Consider the following 20172-nt stretch of genomic DNA (forward strand, 5'->3'; position numbering starts at 1 on the left):
CCCAAGACATGAAATCCAACGATGTGGGTGGCCAAGGCCCATCTTTTCTTACTGGTCAAACAAAGAGAACCGTGCAATAGTTACCCACGTGCAAAGATATTTTTGTTCAAGTTGAATCAAGAATTAGTAGGTAGGGAAAGGGACCCCCATGTGCAAAAATTTTTATGACAGCCCTTATTATAGTAGTAAGCACGTGGAAAGTGAGTGAATGCTCATCAGTGGGGGAATGGCTGAATAAATTATGGTATTTGAATGTTACAGAATATTATTGTTCTATAAGAAACGATCAGCAGGATGATTTCAGAGAAGCCTGGAGAGACTTACATGAACTGATGCTAAGTAAAATGAGCAGAACCAGGAGATCATTGTACATGGCAACAAGATTATGAGATGATCAATTCTGATGGATATGGCTCTTTCCAACAGTGAGATGATTAAGGACAGTTTCAATGATGTTGTGATGAAGAGAGTCATCTTTACCTAGAGAAACGACTGGAAATTGAATGTAGATCACAGCATAGCATTTTCATTATTTTTGTTGTGATTTGCTTGAATTTTACTTTCTTTCTCATTTTTTCTTTTTTTGATTTGATTTTTCTTGAGCAGCAAGATAATTGTATAAATACGTGTATGTATATTGAATTTAACGTGTATTTTACCATATTTAACATATTTTGGATTACTTGTCATCTAAGAGATGGGGTGGGGGAAAGGCAGCAGAAATTGGGACACAAGGTTTTGGAAGGGTTAATATTGAAAAATTATCCATGCATATATTTTGAAAATAAAAAGCTTTAATAAAAAAGAATTAGTAAGTAGATACTTAATTGTATTAGATGGATGAATAGATGGATGGGTGATTGGGTGTATGGATGAGTTGGTATGTAGGTAGACATGGTTGAATAGAGAGGTTGATGCACTGAGAATAAAAATATAGGAATTACCAGAGAAAGACTTGATTACCCTGTAGTATCAGTTGATGAAAGAGAAGTGATAAAAACTAATTTTAAAATGATGTAAAAGTAAATAAGCAACACTGTGCATTTGTTGACCATCTAGAAGGAAAACAATCAAACTCTTTTCCTAGGAAAAAATATGGATCTCAGACTTATATAGTAAATTAACATTAAGGATGATCCAGTTTATATTGAAAATGCCTTCCAGTTAATGAGAGGTAGGAATAAAAGTAAAGTGACTGCTCAGTGCTCTGTTACATTTAAAAGATTATGAATTTTAGAGATAGACATTTTGCCTTAAAAATATTTCACAAATAATAAAAATAAGACAAGAAGAAATAATTTTTCTGTCTTTCAGTTAAAAATTATATGAAAAATCTTAAATTAATTATTTCCATAAGTGTCATTTTTTAAAAACTTAGGCCAAAAGGAGCTTCCCCCTTACCTCTTGAAGAACTTTCATGCTAGAGAGGTTTGAAAATCTGTATCATTCCATGTTAAATTATGCTTTGAAAATTAGGGGAAAATGTGCTTGTTTTTGGATTTATAAGATATATAATTATAAGACATATTGAAAAATCTTGATGAGGAAGGGGAGAGTAGAAGTTTTAGCTACCCAAAAGGCTTCTAGTTTGGAATCATATTTTAATAAAAGCTGAATTCAACCCATTCTTTTTTGTTCCTGATGTTTGCTGGAGACCCAAAGGAAAGATGACTTGCTAGAGTATAAGTGGCAAACTTAGGTTAAAGGACATTATTTTTCTTGCTACTATTTGATTGTTTATTTCTGATAAGTTGTAGCAGAAAATGTGAGCATGCTTAACAAAATAGTCTGCTTTCTTTATAGCTTATATTTTCTGAATGATATAATGGTACTTTTGATGCATTGTTTCATTATTCACATCTGAATGTATATGGAGTTGATTTAATATTCAAATGATTGTTGTCATCTTTTGAATAACTTAATTTATACATAGAAATTTAAGATGACATTGTGCTGCTGCTGCAATCTTTTTATGATGAAAAAATTTTATTTTCTTGTTATCTATTCATTCAGAAATATAAGTTAGTGTGAAACACCTGAATATATGGTATTGCTGAGTATATAATACTGATGAATATTATATAGATGTATTAAATTTTTCCATGTGGTATATCTTTATTGTGGGATAATATTATGGAGGAATATTTTACCATGTTCTATGTTCCTATTTCCATTTTTGTATTTAAAATGTTAAATTAAAAACATAATCTTTAAAGAAACTTTAGAATATACTTTATCAAGACTTCAGTGCATCTGGAATTTCATCAATGCCAATTTTTCCTTCCATCATTTAGCAATCCATCCATATCTCTGGATGGATATCATCTTCTATAATTCTCAATTTTGTTCTAAAGATAGGTAAATGGATGGATGGATACATAAGTAGACACACAGAGACATAAACACATATTAAACTCAATGAACTGACCTGTAAACATACCATAGTCTGTGTAATTGGATAGATTTTTTTTTATTCTTTAGTTTTCCTGTGTAGATTATTAAGCCAGGATCATTTTATAATTATAGGTCCCATCAAAGAGGCCCAGTAATAGGCTGGGTCTGATGCAGTAAACAAGATATCATCTGCCAACAAGAACATATGGAGAACTTCATCATATATAGGGAATTCCTTTTGTATTTGATCTATTGGTAAACATTAGAAGGTCTTTGGACAGAGTTAGTTCTGTGATTAAAACTATCAAGAAATCTTGTATGATCATAACATATGTAAGAGAGACTATCAGATGAAACTCCCAGCTTAGTGCCTTCCCTAATTTTCTTCAAGATTTGTAATGTTCTGTTGTCTCCAAAGACTGCCGATTGCTCTCTGGGAGATCTGCTGTCTCAACTCAATCTCTCGGCCAGATTCTTCTTCCTGTATGGAGATGCCAACTCTGACCTAGAGTAGAGACTCTCCCTCCCTTGCTCAATGTTGCCTCCTTTATCCTCCCAGAGAATGGGCGTGGAAAAACTCAGGGGCTTCTGGGAAAAAAATACTTCACCCAATGAATTTGCTCCTCTTAAACATGCAAGCTCTCCCCAGAAGTTCAAAGGGGTAAAACTTCCCTTAAAGGCCTGAACTAGAGAATTATCAATCAAGTACTGACTTAGCACTTAGTAAGAACCTATCATCTCATTATCTCATTAGCACTTAGTGAGAACCTAACAAAGATTCACCCAAATCTCACTCTTTTGTAGGAGGTTCTTTTTGGCTCCCCTACTGTTGGTGTCTTCCTTCTAAGATTGCCTTCTGCCTCTCTTGATAACTTGTGTGTACAGGGTTTGTTTGTTGGGTTTTTGCATATTGCCTTCCTTTATTGGAATGGGAACTCCTTGAGGGCAGAAACAATGTTTTTGTCGTTCTTTGGACCCCCAGGTACACAAGCACAGTGCCTGCCAAATACTAAGTGACTAATAAATATTTGTTGGCTGAATGACTGACTGGTGTCTAAGAAGTTATATGCCTGACTGACTTTTCTACATCTTTCAGTCTTCTGTAAATCATTTTCCTCTGGATAACTGCTTGAGAAACCCAGTTTTTCCCTTCTCACATTTTATTAAAGCATATCTTTGATTTGTTTTATGTAGTTCCCCTAATAATTTTTATATGGATAAGAAAAGAGGCAGAAGCAACGGGTATGGCAGATAAGGGTAAGACTGTTGAGCTTAGAATCTGGAAGACCTGAACTTCTATTCCCAATACTGACATTTGCTAGTTCTGTGACCTTAGAGAACTCACTTAATTGCTGTATATTTCAGACAAGTCTCTAGGACCAATCTATGAAGTCATGTAATAAATCACCTGTAATACATATTATTAGAGAAATGTCTCGTGGCAAAAATGTGCTATGCTAAAGACACTTTTAGAAATAAATTCTTCAGTTATATAGAAGAAAATAGATTTATGGGGTGAATAGCTGGTAATGTCATCTCAGTTGTTTCTTAGAGGTAAGTAGGTGATGCCAACTAGAGTAGATTACCAGTGAATATGGAGTCAGGAGAACCTGAAAACATATCTTGCTTCAGATACTTCTAAGCTGGATGACTGTGCAAGTCGTGGAACCCTTTTTGCCTCAGTTTCCTCACCTATAAAATGAGCTGGAAAAGGAAACGGCAAACCACTCTAGTATCTTTGCCAAGAAAATCCCCAAAAGGAGTCACAAAGAATCAGACATGACTGAAAAACGACTAAACAAAGATGGTACAATCGTTAAGACACTAAATTTGAAGTCAGGAAGACCTCAATTTAAATCCACCCAGACACTTGTTAATTGTGTGTTGTTAAGTCATTAAACCTTGCCAGACTCAGTTTCCTTATCTGTAAAATGGGTGAAGTAAGACCATCTATTTCACATCATTATTATGAATATTAAATGAGAAAACATGTATAGATAACACATTGCAAATTTTAAAATGTTATATTGGCATTACTGTTAATACTATTACTGCTACTACTAAAACCATTTTCTTATTTTTTCTAATTACTAGTATTTTCTTCCTTCTATGGAGCTATCTTGTAAAATAACTAAGTTCTGTCAGAATTTTATCACTTCTAGCATAGATTTCCTTGGGGTGTACTTGATTCAGTTTTTTTTTTTTTAATTGAAATAGATGTGTAAGGTTTGCAAAAGATATGGATAAGAATGACTCAAGGGAAGATATGAATGGGATGTTAAACATGTTTAGTATAGTCCTCTGGTTCTTTTAATCTTTTGTGAATATCATTGTGTTAGGCTATGAGCCCTTCTATTATTCCTCTTACTACATGAGTGGCCTAGTACTTCATGTTTCTTGGAAGTATCTTATACCATTCCACAAATACAATGTTGGTGGATTTTTTATTTTATAGAAGTGGTTATTCCCTCTAACAATATATACTATAATCCATCCATGCCCTCTCATCCTGTAAGATGGCCTCTTATAAATTCTACAGAGAACATTAATCCAACGTACAGTGGTCCCTCCAGTAGTTCTTTTGACAATGTGGGGATGCCAGTGGAATATATGCAGCATGTCCTTCATTATCCCCCAGTTTTTTATGTGATGGACTCAGCCTCTGCTCTGGATCTTTATATGTTTAATATTTTTATACTATTTGACTTACTTAATTTTTGATTGGTAATGAGTTTCAGCCTACTTATATATACCCACCTACGTTCCCTTTTTGTAACCTTCAACTTTATTTCTTCAAAGACTGTGGTATTCCATTATGCATAGCCATATTCCATCACTGGAAGAATATTGTTTAAAGGATCATTGTTTCAGGATAAAAATTGTCATTGTTAAAAGCACTGCTTTAGTTTTCATTTAAACCATTTCATTTTCTTCTATCCAGTTCTGGACCAGATGATTTCTCCTTATACAACCTATACAAGATACACACACACACACACACACACACACACACACACACACACACACACACACACACACACATATATATATATATATATATATGTATATATATATAAACATACTCTAAAACCCCCAGATGTTTTTCTGATAAACATGCTTCCCAATCTAGTACATGGGTAATGAGTTTTTTAATCCAAATATAAAACTTTACTTTTATACTGTTTGAATTTTATCTTAAAGGTTCAGTTCAAATGTTGTAACCTATCAAAATTTGTTTGGGTTTTGCCTGTTATTTATATTTCTCTTAACTTTATTTCATAAGTATGCTATTCTTACAGTTATCTTGGATAACACTGAATGTAGAATAGAACACCACCAAATACAGATCCCTGGATCATTCCAGTAGACACCTCCTCCTAAGTTGACTTTGAAGATATTAACAACTACTTTTTGACCATTTAACCAGTTTCAAATTCACTAATTATATAACTGTCTAGTCCAAATATCTTCATCTTTTCCACAAAGATAATATGATAGGCAGATAATGTAAACATTTACTAAGCATCCGCTTTATGTTGGACACTCTGAAGGAGACAAACACAAAGGAGAAAGTCCCTGCCCTCAAGGAGCTTATGTTTAATGAGAAAGGAAGACAGCATTGTAAAAGACAAGCTGGAGCAGAGAGTGAGGGAAATGCAAAGTTCAGAAGGAGTCAGGAAAATAGTGGACTGAACCTGAGTTTGATGTGTGAATGATTGGTGTGGGTTATTCCTCAAGTGGAGGTTCAGGATTAAACTCATGAATCCGGAGGAGACAATAAAGTGGAAGTGCTGCTAGCATGAAGAAAGGTTCCTTCATATAGCTTGTTGAAGGAAAGCTTTTCCAAATCAAAAAAATTTTTTTTGTACTTAAACAGTAAGCATCCTGGGATCTTATAAAAGCTGCACCATCAAGTCAGTTATGTGATTGTAAAGCTGTGGCCTGATGTGAGAATTTTCTTTACAAAAACCTACTTCCTTCTTATAACTTAACCAAGAATGCTCTTACTTGTGTATAGATGATTCTCCCAAAAATTCAAGGAGATGGCAAAGTGTGTATTTGGGGAATTTAGCAATTATTAATATTTCTGTCAGTTTTTTTTAAAGTAATAACATCAATGGACATCTCCAAAGCCCTTATCTTTCCCTTCTTCATATTCCTTGCATGCCTTCAAAACCAAGTCTTTCCAGGCTGGACTTCCTTTCATATCCTTGTTCTAGGCTAATTGCTCATCCATTGTTTGTTTTCTTAGTACCGTTTTCTATTTCTTCATGCAGATTGCCAGTCTAATTGTGGTGCCGTCCTTTGTCATTAATGAAAAAAATACTTGTCATAAAAATCTTTACAGAGCTTTGCAATTTTCTGTCTGTTGCCCTTCCAGTTTTATCCTTAATTACCCTCAAGTGCAAGTCAATGTTGGTAAAATGTTGCAGCCTTATTTACTCTTAATATATATATCCTTATGTTGCCCTTTAGGCGACCTGTTAGGTCATTAAAGTAAAAATTCTGCTTTCCTACCTCACATTGTTACTCTTTTTAACAGAGCTATTAATAAAGAGTATAGAGTCTATAGTAACATTCGTAGTAGTGATTTAATTGTTTTTTATGTTTGTCACAGTTTTATATTAAGAAAGCATAATTTTGTATATTTAAGTCTGCCATTTTATGAAATATAAAAATTTAATGAAAAAACCATAAAGCACCTATTATTTAACAAAAAAGACATCTGTTCTTCTGTTTCTAGTCAGTTTGGTAAAGCATTATTTACCTCATAGATCATAAAGACTCTCCAAAAGCAACTGTATTGAACAAGGTAGGTATTTAAATCAGTCTAAAAAAATATGGGTTATATATCCAACAGAACTTTAGACTTTTTTAGATTGAAAGGCAAAAAAGGACATTGTCAAAATAATTTATCTAATTTGCAGAATAACTTTTTAAAAATAATCTTTGTCACTCCTTATAAGTTTAAAAGTGAAATATTTCTCCAATCCCTATTTCCTTCCTTTTTAATGCACATACCTTTTCCCTATTATTGGACTGCTCACAAAGGTTTGACTTCCTGCATTAATTTTTGCCCTTAAATAAATTACTGTAAAGCATTTTGAGGAAATAGTTTTTGTGTACATTTTTTGGTAAAATACTTGTAACTTTAAATAAAATTAAGCACCCCCCCATCTTATCCCACAAACACACACACACACACACACACACACACACACACACACACACACACACACACACTCCATATGAGGAGAATCTTATTATATTGTATCATATATACAAATTGTTAATGACTTAAGGTTATAAATTCTATAGTTTTTTTTAAACCGACTAATATTAAGGGCTTAAAGAAATTCAATTCTATGCCTTGCTGAATATACTGAGGCAGGACTCCACAATCAATTCCTACTTACCTACTGATCTTCGGGCATTTACTGCTGTCCTTATTCCTCTCCATCTTGGTTGAGCTTGGTTAATGGGGAAAAGAAATACCTCACTTCCACATTTATGAATTCTAAAATTCAATTTTTGTTATTTCATCTTTCTCTTGATACCTCAAACCCTGTTTTTTGCTCATATCAAGACCTCCATTCCCTCAATCTTTTAGTTCTTTCCCAGCCATCACTTGGATATTGGCTATGTATACTCTCTTCCCTTCTTCATCTTGACCTGTTTCTTTGTACAGTGATCTCCTCTCTTGAATCTCATGTTCCCTTATCTTTTTGTGGAGCTTCCCAAGAAAGGCTTATCTCTGGGTTCCTTCCATAATCTGCTCCTTTTGTTTCTACTCACATGCCTCTGAATGAATTTGGAGAAAATCAAGAAACCACACTAACTGGACATACTGCAAATTTGTTGTATAATTGGAACTGGGCAAATATACTACAACAAAGCAATCCTAATTGTATAGCTCCCTGAATAACTCACTATCTACTCACCAAAGGAGCTTTTTCAAATTTTCATACTCTTCCAATCTTCCATAGATCATTCTATCCCCCATGACATGGCTAAGAACCTTGCCTATCACTTCTCTTAAAAAATTGAGGCCATTCACCAAGAGCTTTTTCTTCTCCCCCTCTCTTCAGTTTATTTCTCTCAGATACCCTGGCACTATTTCTTTCTTCATCTCTGATTCACATAGTGAAGTGGCCTTTCTCCTTGCCAAGGCTAATTCCTCTTCATGTATCAGAGCTCTCATTCCTTCTGATCTTATCCAACAGATTGACTCTTTTATCATCTCCATTCTCTTGTTTATGAGTTAGTAAACACTTATTATGTACTTATTATGTGCTGGATACTTTGCTAAGCACTGGGGATACAAAAAGAGGTAAAAGACAGTCGCTGTCTTCACGGAGCTCACAGACAAGGAGACAACAAGCAAACAGATATGTACAAAGAGCTATATATAGGATAAGCAGGAAAAGATTAAATGAGGGAAGACACTAGAATTTAGAGGGGGTTTGGGATATCTTCAGTCTTTTCTGGTCTACTAGCTGCTTCCTTAATGCCTGCAAAAGTTGACCATGTTTTCCTTTTCATCTATCTCTGTTAGCTATCACCTTATTATACCTCCTCTCCCTTTTATGGCTAAACTTCTTGAGAAGGTTATTTATCTAACCTGCCTCTACTTCTTTTCCTCTTACTCTCTTCTTATCTATAGTCTAGCTCCTGATCTCATAGTGGAAACTGCTTTCCATAAAGTTCTATATAGTCTCTTGATCACCAACCCTAATGGGCTTTTACCAATCCTCCTCTTTCTTTTATCTCTCTGTTGATCATTTTCTTTTCCTTGATTCTTCTCTCTAGGTTTTACAACAACATGCTCTCTCATGGTTACTCTCCTATTTATCTGACTTCTCCTTCTCTGTCTCCTAGATCCTAATCCAGGTTGCACCAATTAATCCTCAAATAAGTTATCTCTTACCTATTTCTCACCCTAGCATTGAATAGGTTATCTCTTCCAATTTGGGATGGGGTTGGGGAAGGAAGAAATGCAAAATGATCCTTAGAGGATATCTAGAGGGATTTGATCTATGGTTTCATTGGTGTAAGTGACTCTTAGATGAGGAAATTTCCTTGTCACCTACTACAACGTAAAGTCTTAGAAAATTGCCCTAGTTACTGAGAAATTAAATAATTTAAGTAGGACAACAGTATTTTTTGAATAAAGCAGATTGCCACTGTTTTTTCCCTCATAAAATTATGAAAAAATAATATTTCTATATGTATTTCATATCCCTCATTGTAGAATTCTTTGGGGACAAGGATTCTTGACTTTTGTCTTTGTGTTTCTCATTGTCTATCACAATACGTGGCACATGTTATAAATGTTTGATTTGGTTGAAACTTAATGTTTTTTGCAAAATAAGGAGTATGTTAAAAAGCATCATTACTTAATAGTTGCATCAGGATAATAAGGCTATAAATTAATGTTAAAATAATAATTGCATGATCATGTTTCTTTTTTATCTTTTTTAAAATTAATTTTATAATTATAACTTTTTTTGACAGTACATATGCATAGGTAATTTTTTTTTTTTACAACATTATCCCTTGTACTCCCTTCTGTTCCGAATTTTTCCCCTCCTTCCCTCTACCCCCTCCCTAGATGGCAGGCATTCCCATACATATTAAATATCTTATAGTATATGCTTGGTACAATATATATGTGTGCAGAACTGAATAATATTCATATGAAAGTGTTCCAAATCACTACTGATCAGAGAAATGCAAATTAAGACAACTCTGAGATACCACTACACACCTGTCAGATTGGCTGAGATGACAGGAACAAATAATGATGAATGTTGGAGGGGATGTGGGAAAACTGGGACACTGATGCATTGTTGGTGGAGTTGTGAAAGAATATAACCATTCTGGAGAGCAATCTGGAATTATGCCCAAAAAGTTATCAAAATGTGCATACCCTTTGACCTAGCAGTGCTACTACTGGGCTTATATCCCAAGGAGATACTAAAGAAGGGAAAGGGACCTGTATGTGCCAAAATGTTTGTGGCAGCCCTTTTTGTAGTGTCTAGAAACTGGAAAATGAATGGGTGTCCATCAATTGGAGAATGGTTGGGTAAATTATGGTATATGAATGTTTTGGAATACTATTGTTCGGTAAGAAATGACCAACTGGAGGAATACAAAGAGGCTTAGAGAGACGTACATCAACTGATGCTGAGTGAAACAAGCAGAACCAGAAGATCATTATACACTTCAACAATGATACTGTATGAAGATGTATGCTGATGGAACTGGATATCTTCAACATAGAGAAGAACAATAATATTCTATAACATTTATATACCATAATTTACCCAACCATTCTCCAATTGATGGACACCCATTCAAGGGTATGCACATTTTGTAACTTTTTGGGCATAATTCCAGATTGCTCTCCAGAATGGTTGGATTCTTTCACAACTCCACCAACAATGCATCAGTGTCCCAGTTTTCCCACATCCTCTCCAACATTCATCATTATTTGTTCCTGTCATCTTAGCCAATCTGACAGGTGTTTAGTGGTATCTCAGAGTTGTCTTAATTTCATATGAGTGGAAATAGTTTTAATTTCATCATCTGAAAATTGTTCGTATCCTTTGACCGTTTATCAATTGGAGAATGGCTAAAGTCAATTCTCTGTATATTTTGGAGATGAGGCCTTTATCAGAACCTTTAACTGTAAAGTCTATTGGTGTTTATTAAATAATAATCATGAGAGTGATATAATAATAGACCATCTCTTTATTTTAAAGAGATATATAAAGAATGGCTAAAGGAAATGCTTTTAAATTCTAGATTCATCTGTAGAAAAAGCAATGGGATACTTCTTGCGGATAGCTGGTAAAGAAGTTTCTTCATCAAATTGCTGTATTTTTATTCCCTAATTAAACAAACAAACAAACAAAAAAAACAATGAATATATTCTCTTTCCTTAACATCTCTTCTCTTCCACAGATTGTGGGATAAACATTTCAAAATATAGGTATTATTTCCAGTGTTTTCCTTAACTTCTTTCAAGATGTGATCCTCCTAATTGTCAGCACTTTTTCCTTTCTTCAAATAACCTTGTGTTGCTGTTTTTTATTTGCATTTTGCATCACTAGAAGAGCATGAGTTTGGTAGCAGAGAATTTCCCTTTTTGTCTTTCTATCTCCAGCCCCTAACACAATCTTTTGTAAAGAGTAATTAAATCAAGTATTGACAATAAAAGGTGAACTTGGTAAATCAGAAGTTTGTGCTAAGAAGCTTGGCTTTTCCTGAGAGTAGGACTCAGAACCAGAACCAGACTAGGTGAGGAAATGAAATACAAAACACAACACTGGTTGCCATGCTAATTTTTACTTGATAGTTAGTTTTCCAGGGAAAATTTCCTGTTTCACATCAAAATATGGCAGCATAATAACTTTCAAGTATTGTGGTGGGAGAAGGGAGAGTTCTGTAGCATAACACTTTTGCCACTGTTATTCAACCACCAACTTTTGCCTAAAAGCTTCTATAGTCTTTTTAGGAAAATAAACGAACAATTTTTATCAGATTAACAGTGCAAGGGGGGAGCTAGATGGCACAGGGTGGGGGGGGGGGGGAGGGAGGGGAGATAGAGTGCTGGGCCTGGAGGCAGCTTGACTAAACTTCCTAAATTCAAATCTGGCCTCACATACTTAGTAGCTGTGTGACCCTGAGCAAGTCACTTAGCTCTGTTTGCCTCAGTTCCCTCATCTATAAAATATAAAATATAGAAAAGGAAATGGCAAACCTCTATGGTACCTTTTTCAAGAAAACCCCAAAGAGGTCACTCATATATGGCTGAAAATAACTGAACATTTTTTTTAAACCATTGTAAGGAGACATTCACATTTTTTCCCCCTGAAGTCAGATAGCTTTGTAAGAAGACTAATATTTTAATAGTGTCAGAATAAGTAAACATTTATCCATATGTTCAAAACTTCTGTGATAGATATGGGATCCACCATGTTGAAGATGCTAGAAAATAATTACTGCTGTTAGTCATAATACATTAAGAACTCTATAAGTTAGAAAAACTATTTAAATTATTCCCAAAACAAAGTTCCAAGTACTGAACTTGTGTGAAGATAAAAAAAACCTATGTAACTGAATTAAGATTTCAAAGAAATACGTTAAACTCCTAGGACAGGGTATTTGGACCCTTTTTCTTTGGTCTCTCCCCATTGAATTAATTAGTTATGGAATACTCACTGTAGCCTGGAGGTACTTCAGGAGATAGTATAGCCCAGAAGTAACTGGTAAATCAGAGGCAGATAGTGAACCAGTTTGAGAGGATTTTAGCAAATTAATTCTTCTGAACTTTTGATGAAAGATTTATTGTTGGGAGAGATATTAGATATCCTTTAGTTCAACCCCCCCTTGTTTTACAAGTGAAGAAACTGAGGCTCATAGGATCTTCAATTATTTGTCCAAAGTTGCATTGGTGACCAAGATTTGAACGTAATCTAATGACTCTAAATCATTTGCCTCTAGAATGATGTTTTCCTAAAGGCTTCCTTAGTTCACTTGTACTAAGGCCAAATCTAAACCTTTAAGTTACCATTAGAAATAGTTCTCACTCTTTTAATTTAAAGATCAGAAACCAAAGTATGTGCTCATAAAAGATATCTTTGCTAAAAGAGACCTCAAAGGCCACCTGGTATCATAATTTTTCAAATGAGGAAACTATTTTTGGGTTTACTCCTCTAAAGCAGTGCCCAAACTCTGAGTTCTTTCCCCATTTATCTTTATTTACAGATTGTTTGTTTCCCTTTTAAATTCAAAGGACCAAGAAAAAAATTTGCATGCCTATCTAATACAGTTGACTGTAAAGGTCTGGGCTAGCTCCTCTGAAGGGCTCAGAATAATTCCTTGTCAAGATAAGCAAAAGTCTTTGCCCCACATTGGGTGCCAAATGTAAAGTTCTGTCCTCTCTAAGTTATTAATCCTTCTCTGGGAGGAGATCTCTTTTCTGAATAATCTTTTCCTCTGTGAGCAGGTTTCTTGGTTTTCTTCTCCAGCTAGCCTCTTCTTCTTCTTCCTGAATCCTGGTTCTGAATCTCTTGCCCTTCCCCAATCTAGACTGCCCTTCCAAGCTCAATGTTGTCTTCTTTTATCCTCCCAGAGAATGGGCTTATGGGAACTCAAGGGCTTGTGGGAAATACTTCAACCAATGAACTTGTTCCTTTTAAAGGTTGTATAAACTTTTCAGAACTTCTTTTAAAGGTGTAAACTCCTTTAAATGTGTAAATTCCTTTTCAGAAGTCTAAAGGTATAAACTTCTAAAGGTGTGAACTCTGAGCTAGAGAATTGTTTAGACAACCTGAGTTATCACCTTGTAATCCTAACAGTTGACTTTAATATTAATGCAGTTTTTATATGCAATCAGTCAGCAAGGCATTATGCTATACATAAAGGCAGAAGATATGATTCTTATCCAAGACTAAGGGTCTGGGACCATAGAATTCGGTTCAATTCAATTTAATTTGATGACCTTTTGCTGAACATTGCCATACATTACTTGATGAGAAGGATACAAAGGAACTTACAAAGACCCCCTGCTTTCAGAGATTTACAGTATAACAAAAGTGATATCATGTATACCTAATGAAGGGGTGATAAGAGGCATTAAGGTAAAGGGGTTTTAGAGTGATCTAGGTCAATTGTCTAGGAAAACGTGCCAGGCTGAGGAGATTAAAGCAGCGATTTTTTTCATGGAGATGATGGCTTCTGAGCCACAAGTAAAACAGGAATTTGACTAATCTCTCTTCACATCACCAACTGTTTTTTGCTGTTTTGTACTGAATGTTTCATTTAGCATCTTCAAATGTCCCAAATAACACTCATCTTTTCCCCAATCTGTGTCTTCTTCTCAGCTTATTAATCACTGTTTAGTGCAGGGGTTCTCAAACTATGGCCGGCGGGCCAGATGCAGCCGCTGAGGACTTTATGCAGCCCACTGGGTTGTGGCAAATGGGCTGAAGGGCGGAGACAGTGTGAGCTTTTGTTTTTACTATAGTCCGGCCCTCCCTCAGTCTGAGGGACAGTGAACTGGCTCCCTATTTAAAAAGTTTGAGGACCACTGCCTCTAGTGCCTCACTATTCTAGTGTGCCTGGGCTCACAACCTTGATTGACATCATCCTTCACTCCCCAGTGTTACTCATCTCATCTAGCAAATTCATTAATAAATCTTGTCCTATCTGCTTTCACAACATGTCTCATTTAGGTCCTCTTCTCAGTAATTACCACTCTGATTTAGAGTTTAATCACCTCTCACCTAGTAACTATTGGAATGACTTTCTAAATGATCGCCCTGCCTCAAGTCTCTGTCCATTTCAATCCATCTTCTACTGACTTGCCAAAATAATATTCCTAAGGCATCTATCTCCATCTTCCCAACCCTCTCAATAAACTCCAGTGACTTTTACCTCCAGGATCAAAGGTGAAATCATGGGATTGCCATTTAAAGTTTCACAGCCTGGCCTCTTCCTGCTTTTCCAGGCTAATTACACTTTACTCCTATCTACACACTTACTCCACAGTCTGTGATCCAGGTATACTGGCTGACTTGCTACTCCTCATCCAGGATGCTTTACCTCCCATCTTAATGCCTTTATACTCGATGTGCCCCAGAATGGTCTCTTTCTTCATCTCAATGTTTTAGTTTCCTTCACTTTATTCAAGATTCAATTCAGTTCTTACTTTCTGCCTTACTTCTTGCTGCTACTGCCTTCCTTCTGAGATTGCTTTGTCTTTCCCTATACGTATGTCACATTTTTTATGTACATATTTACATGTTATCCTCCCTTTTAGAGTGTTATCAGAGAATATTTTTGCCTTCTTTGTATTCTTATCACTCAGCCCAGTGCCTGGTACATTAATAAATACCTTTTTACTGTCTTACCAAGTACAGATGAAGTGTGGTTCAGTTGTGGGTCTTCGTTTGCACAAATATGTAGAGGCAAAAGAGGGCAGAGAAAAATTGAGGAACAGCCAATAAATGGTCCAGTTTGAAGGGATGTGAAATTCATGAAGAACGGTGATATTGTATGAGAGAAATAGTTTGGAATCTGATTGTGGCAAGCCTTAAATTCCAGGTTAAGTAGTTATGTTTTATCTCTTGGGCAATAGAAAACCTGAGATGAGTATGAGTTCAAAGCACTAAAAAATTGAACAGAACAAAGCCAATTACATGCATAAAACCATAGATGGTAGAATGGTGGTTATATTTATTTTAAAAGGTGAAGCAAAGGAGAGAAATAGTTGATTGACATGCATCTTTGCAAAGATTTAAAAAAAAGAGAGAGAGACCAAGCATAATGGGACATGTAAGAGATGACAAATTTCTACCATTATATTCTTGAATATAAGTAAATTATGTTTTATAAAATGTGGTTATATTTATTAGAATATCATAGCTCACATTTTATTATCGTTTTTAGAGACCTTTTAAGTCACAAGCATTTAAAAAGCTCTTTCATAGGTTACAAAATTTTTTGGATAAAAGTATGCATTCCTGATGACATTGTTTAATATAATACTTAAAAAACCCCAAAAAACTACTGGGCTTTCAGAACACGTTTGGCTTTTATAGCAAAGTACAATATTCAGTGAATAAAAATGAAAGAAAGTTGATTTACTTAAGATGGGATTGGTGTGCAGAAAATATTAGTTCCATTTGCTAAGTGGTATTTAAAGATTACATATTTAGCTTCCCTGGAAATTATGTTCCAGTACCTGAACTAACAGTGATCTTTAGAGGTTAATTGAGCACATGAATCTATTAAGTGTGCATGGTTTTGTTGAACTAATTATTTAGCTGTTATTTGAAAACACTCTGAAGTAGGACTTGTGTAGGTGTATTGGGCCAAAAACAATAGAAACAGTAACCCTACCTCACCCACACTCAAGTTGTTTATAGCTGATAAGCTTGATTCTCTGCCCAGTTAGTATAATTGGAAGTTTGCCTTTACAAAAGGCATACATGTTAAAGATCACTGAAATTGAGCCTAAAATGTTTAATAGATTTTTATTTTGTCATTTCTTTAAATTTTTTTTTTGAAAGTTGGCTCAGGGGGACAGTTTTATACTCTGATTGACTTTATTTAAAGAATACACAAGGTAATAAATTAATATGACTTGCCATTTGTGGTGCATCTTGCCCTAGCAAATACAGCTGTTATTATTAGCCTCTTCATTTTGTTCAAGACATGTGTAAGAGCACCAAGAAAGGAAATTTCAATTCATATCCAAAGGAAAAAAATACAAACTTTTTTTAAAAATGGTAATACGGACTTTCATTGCATATAGACTGCTTATTCACATTTCATTAAATTCTGAACAGAAATAAAATGTTTCTGAGGTAATGCACACATATATTTATATATACACACATATACATATACATAATGTACACATATCTATTAAATATAAGATATTTGATATTTTTATTGATTTATTTAACTTTTAAAAATGCATCTGGCCAAGGAGCTTCGTATTATCTGATTCTCAATAATAGAGTGATTTCAATTCCCCCTTTTTATTTATATCTAAAAATATTGTTACCAGCAACAAAGGAACCCAGTACATCTACCACCTAAATAAAAGTCAAAGAAGCTAGATTTAAACATGGACAAATGTCATTTTCTTCATCTCAATGGCCATTTAAATCATTACCTACAGTTTATTAAATGCCTACATGGATAGGGCTTTCATGTAGACCACATGTTGTGGAGGCAAGAACTGATTCATTTTTATCTTTTTATCCCCAGCACCACACAGTGTCTTCCCTATAGTTGACACTTAATAATCATTTGTTGAATTTAATTTAATTTAATTTTATAGTAGAGCCTTTTGAATCACAGTTGCTATTCCATTTGGTCCCCCATATGTCTCAAGTAATTCACCCAAGATATATTGTTGTTATTATTTGTAAATCAGTAATTTGCTCCTCAGCATATTTTAATTTTATATATTGGTTTAAGCCACTTTGAAGACATAAGAGAGAAACATTGTTGTTTAGGAAGAATAATTTCTAGCATCCTTACTTTCTGAAAGTTATCCCAGATAGTATGGCTTTTTCAAAATGTGCCTCACTTGATATGAGGAACTAACTTGTGCCTTGGATTGGTTCAGGTGAGCTGTATAAGAATTCTTCTCTGTAATTGGATTGTCACAGTTGATTTCTGAAGGGAATATATAGAATTGGAACCATAAATCTCTCAAAATAATTATAATAATAATTATTCACCAAGAGAATAAAGCTCACCAAGAGGTTCCATCACATTCCCATAGTCATGTAACCCCCTTCTCCCCAATTCTGGAGTCTACTAATGGCAATACATGTAAGTGGTCAACTCAGGTTATACAATATGTGCATGAGAGAAAAACATGCCAGTGTGTACTTTTAAAAAAGAAATTGTTAATTTATAACAATGCATTTCCAAATAGTGTACATTTTGCATAAAATATTCCATGAAAATGATACCAGATTTTTCAAGGACGTATTTTTCTGAAATAGAGATTGTTTAATTGTGCCTAGGTCTTTCAGTTCTCAAATGGCAAATCATTAGTACTACAGATAATGACTCCATTCCAGGTCCCCAATAGGCTCCACTGTTGTTTGTTTATGTGTGTGTGTGTGTGTGTGTGTGTGTGTGTGCAATTTGTATGTCTGTATGAGTATTTGTATGTGTGTACATATATTTATTATAGTATGATTGAAACTCATTATTAAATCTTGGTAACCAAAGTTCCAGTATTGCAGTCAATATAGAGAAGGACATTGAAATCTAGTTTGAAATTAAGCTTTTTAAAAAATTTTACTTTGTTTTTAAATGGCTTATTGCATCACTTGTGAATTTAAGCATTTCCTGTCCTGGTCCAGGAATGAAATGGCTAAATTGTAGTCACTGCAGCTTGGAGCAAACAGCTAAGAAGGAAAGGAGTTAAGCATGGTGCTGTGTGTGTGAGCAGTTAGCGGGCAGGCAGGCACCATGCACCTTGACCACCTATTAGGAAGCTTTTTGCTGTGGTGTCAAGTGGAAGCGAGTTAATTGGGTGAAGCTGTAGAGCATGTTAGGGGCATGGGAAAGGGTTGCTATCTGACAGCTGAATGTCAGCAAAAGCCAGTCAAGTGTAGCTGAAAGACAGAGGCCTGTCACAAAGTTCATGTGGACTCTGGCCCAGTTAGGGAGCTGAAATGAAGTTCAGTCTCACTTTCTCCCTCATTGCATTCAAGAACCTTAAAGGATTTTACACTGTATGTGTCAGCCCTTGTTCTCTAAGCTGTTTTCCCCTCACCCTCCTGCATTCAAATGATTGAACAAAAGATGCTAATGTTTGGCAAAGTGAATGTAAATATGTTGTTTTCTCCTTTACTATTGCAGCCTAGAAAGACATTAGACTCAAAGGAAACTTTGAAGGTTTACATCAAACAATTAGACTGCCTCAGAGTTGAACTGATAATAGAATATATTTCTCAAGAGACAATGAAAATTGACAATTAAAATATGAGAATATTCAGTGAGTTTCTTTCCTATATACAAAAAAAGTTGGCTTTAGGATTTAGAGTTCCATTTCAAATTTAGGATTTGGGTCATTTGAGACTAAGCACATTTGCAAAGGTCACATTTTTTTATCTCTAGTCACAACCTTCTTTCCTTCTCTTCCCATTGGCATTAGGTAAGACTCCTATAATGACAGCCACCAAAAAAACCCAAGACAGATAAACACAGAAAGGAATATTAGCTCTGTCTGTGATGTTGTGTAGAGAAATAGCCTAGAAGGGAGCATGTATCTAAGATTGAAATGCCAGCAAAACAGAAGAAAACTCTGGGAAATTTAAAGAAAAAATTTTGATTAATAAGAAAATTTGTCTTATATTGTAGATTTAACATGGTTCACAATAAATCAGTAGTAATGCATGTTGGCTCATCATATAAAACTAAAGATTGTATTTAAACTACAGAAGGTAGAAAGACACTGAAAACAGAATTGGGTGAAAAGTCTTTCTCCTGGACAAGGAGAGTATATTATATTAGTAAAGATTTGGAAACAGGTTGAAATGAATGCAAGCTGAGTATTGCAATATGAAAAGAATACCTACAGTGGTTGCCTGATGTCTCAATGCATTATAGGTATTTAAAAAATTATTCAGAACTGAGAATTATGGATTATGAATAATTTTAGGCTAATTTTTGGTGGAGCTTATTTAGAGGTCTTATATAGGTCTTACTCAGTTTAGTGGATCTCATTTTTATAGAGAAATAACAACAGCATTAATACTACCATTTACATAGAGCTTTTAAGTTTGAGAAACATATTATAAAAATCTCATATTATCCTGACAACAACTCTGTGATGTAAGTGCTATTGTTTTAAACATTTTTTACAGATGAGAAAACTGAGGCAAATAGAGCTAAATAACTTTGCCCATGGTCACATGGGTAGAGAGGAAAGTGCTTGAGGAAAGATTTTTAATTCAACTTTTCTTGATTCTAAACTCAATGCTCTATCTACTACAACATCTACTTTCCTCTAATGAATTTATGAAGTAGGGTTCAAATTTGTAGTATCAAGCAAATTTGATATGAACATATTATGGTCTCTGATCTGTCAGATAAGAAAACTAATATTTTATATATCTAAACTGTCAGGATTTAGTAGGACTCAGAATCATGAAAAATAAAACATCTGTCAGGGTGGGGTTAAATTCAACCTCTTCTGCTAGTTTAATCCTGTTTTCTGGGCTCAAAGAGTGG

At 34.7% G+C, this 20172-nt stretch overlaps 1 protein-coding gene across 6 annotated transcripts in view; it reads left to right on the plus strand.

Moving 5' to 3' along the window:
- Positions 1 to 20172, plus strand: part of CCDC171 (coiled-coil domain containing 171) — a 507402-nt gene that overhangs the window by 451694 nt on the left and 35536 nt on the right. The gene's annotated exons all lie outside the window — the stretch shown is intronic.

This window comes from Sminthopsis crassicaudata, chromosome 1, assembly GCF_048593235.1.
Source record: "Sminthopsis crassicaudata isolate SCR6 chromosome 1, ASM4859323v1, whole genome shotgun sequence".
NCBI lineage: Eukaryota > Metazoa > Chordata > Mammalia > Dasyuromorphia > Dasyuridae > Sminthopsis > Sminthopsis crassicaudata.